The following is a 2,500-nucleotide window of genomic DNA, read 5'->3' as shown; positions in this document are numbered from 1 at the left end:
CATATGTATATGTATATGCATATGCATCAAGGACTACTATTGCACAGGACGTGCACACCCAGATCCCTGGGTCCGTTAGCGGAGGCCATTGCTTTCTTTGTAACCTAACATTTTACATTGGACAAATATATCAAAACTAGAAACCTAACACTGAATATAGGACAAGTATATCAACTATTGACTTATTCACTGCAGTATAAGAAAATATAAATTTTTATAGTGAAATAAGAAACTATTCTTAAGGCACTATTATGCTTTGAAATGCAAATTTTAGCCGGACTTAACAGGTATTATTGTATGAGGTTAGTGGTGACCAGGGTTGGCGATTTTTATATATATATATATATATATATGTATATATATATATATATATATATAATATATATATATATACAGTATATATAAAAGATCGATTTTTTTTAATCAGATTTATTTGATTAAAATATTCTTTTTATAGATTTTAAATATTGTAGAATTGCTATCTGATATGCGATCAGATTGCTAAGGGGTATTTTTAGCATATCAATATAAGGAGCAGTGTTTTATAGACTTGCCACAATTATACAAGGAACGGTATAAGCCTACATGTAGTATATATCACTGTGCAGCCCACAACAAGTTTCAACAAGATTCTTGTTTAAACTTGCTCTAGGGAAGCAGCTTATCACTGAGTCAGTTGGTGCTTTAGAATAAACCAGGAAGGATGTCTTCTGGACCTGGCAGAGTGGTTCCTTCAGGCAGAAAAAATTATTCTGTCTGGAATTATTTTGAAAAACTACCAACAACTTCTGGCAAAGGGTACCGAGCTAAATGCAAAGACTGCAGCCAGGAACTACAGGGCATTGTGTGAAGAATAAAATCTCACAGAGATAAATGCCAAGGTCAGTCACAGCATACAGGTAAATTATTTCACTTATATTGTTTGCATTTCTCCCTTTTCATACGCAACTATATAAATTTGGTGAACAATGGAGACCATGTGCAATAAAAATGTGAAGGCCTAAAGAGATGATACTTCAACTTCATTACTTCTGAATTTAGGTAATGACTATATCACTACAATATACTGTATCCACTCAACTTTGGGGCCTAGATGATTGTTATTCATTTTACTCAACATTGTGTAATATATTTCATAGGTTCCATTGGAATTCAGGCCACATGAGATTCAGCCCAAAGGGATTTAGCCTAGCCTAATCCAATTAACCCATTATTTTTAGTGAACTTAAAAGTGGACTAAATCCTGTGTGGGCTGAATTCCAAGCCAACCTATTTCATATCCTGCTAATTATTTCCAAATAATTTAGTGGCTTGTGTGAATATGATCATTATCTAAAAAAATAACTACTGTACTCAAAAGTAGCCTAAATCACACAGTATTCATTCATTTATTTATTCATTTATAAATTATGCAATATGCTAAAATTTTCTGTTTCCATTTCAGGATCTGTATCAACAGCTTCAATCCCTTCATCATCGGCTCCACTTGAATTATCTGCAAACCTGAGTCCACCATTAAAAAGGTCACTATCAGACTCCTCCACAGGCGCCACCTCTGCTAAATCATTTTCATCTAAAAGAAAGTCATCAACATCTCTGGACAGATTTATCATAAAAACTTCAGCCTCTCAAAAGGAAAATCTCGACAAAGAAGTTGCAAGAATTATATTTGCTACAAATTCACCATTTCGTCTTGTTCAGCATCCTCAGTTTCTCAAGATGGTTCAGAACATGAGGCCATGTTATATTCCTCCATCCAGAAAAGATATTCCTGATAAGTACTTAGATCTTGTGTATGAAAAGAAATATAAAAAGTGTGCAGATGACCTGAATAATGAAACTGTATGTCTTTCAATTGATGGGTGGTCTAACATCCATAATGAGCCCATAATATGTGTCACTCTAACAACATCCACTGGTCAGATTTATTTAGTTGACACAATAGACACATTAGGGAAACCTCACACTGCTAAATATCTTCTACAACTTGTACAAAGTTCGATCAAGAAGGCTGAACAAGATTTTGGTGGTCACATTGGAAGTGTTTTGACAGACAATGCAGCAAATGTAACCAAGATCAGAAAACTCTTGGAGGAATCGAGTAAACCTGAGCATACCGTCCTCACACACGGATTATACCGTTCCTTGTATAATTGTGGCAAGTCTATATAACACTGCTCCTTATATTGATATGCTAAAAATGTCCTTTAGCAATCAGATCGCATATCAGATAGCAATCCCACAATATCTAAAACCTATAAAAAGAAATCTACTTAAATCAAATAAATCTAATTTAAATAAAAGAATATATATATATTTTATAAAAAGATAGAAAAAAAATCGCCAACCCTGGTGTCCACTAACCTCATACAATAATACCTGTTAAGTCCGGCTAAAATTGGCATTTCAAAGCTTAACAGTGCCTTAAAATAGTTTCTTATTTCAATATAAAAGTTTATATTAACTTATACTGCATTGAATAAGTCAATACTTGGTATAT

This window comes from Oratosquilla oratoria, chromosome 17 (genome assembly GCF_046742065.1).
Source record: "Oratosquilla oratoria isolate Oo_2021 chromosome 17, ASM4674206v1, whole genome shotgun sequence".
In the NCBI taxonomy this organism is placed as follows: domain Eukaryota; kingdom Metazoa; phylum Arthropoda; class Malacostraca; order Stomatopoda; family Squillidae; genus Oratosquilla; species Oratosquilla oratoria.
The sequence above is the reverse complement of the archived record's forward strand: the minus strand, read 5'-3'. Positions refer to the sequence as shown.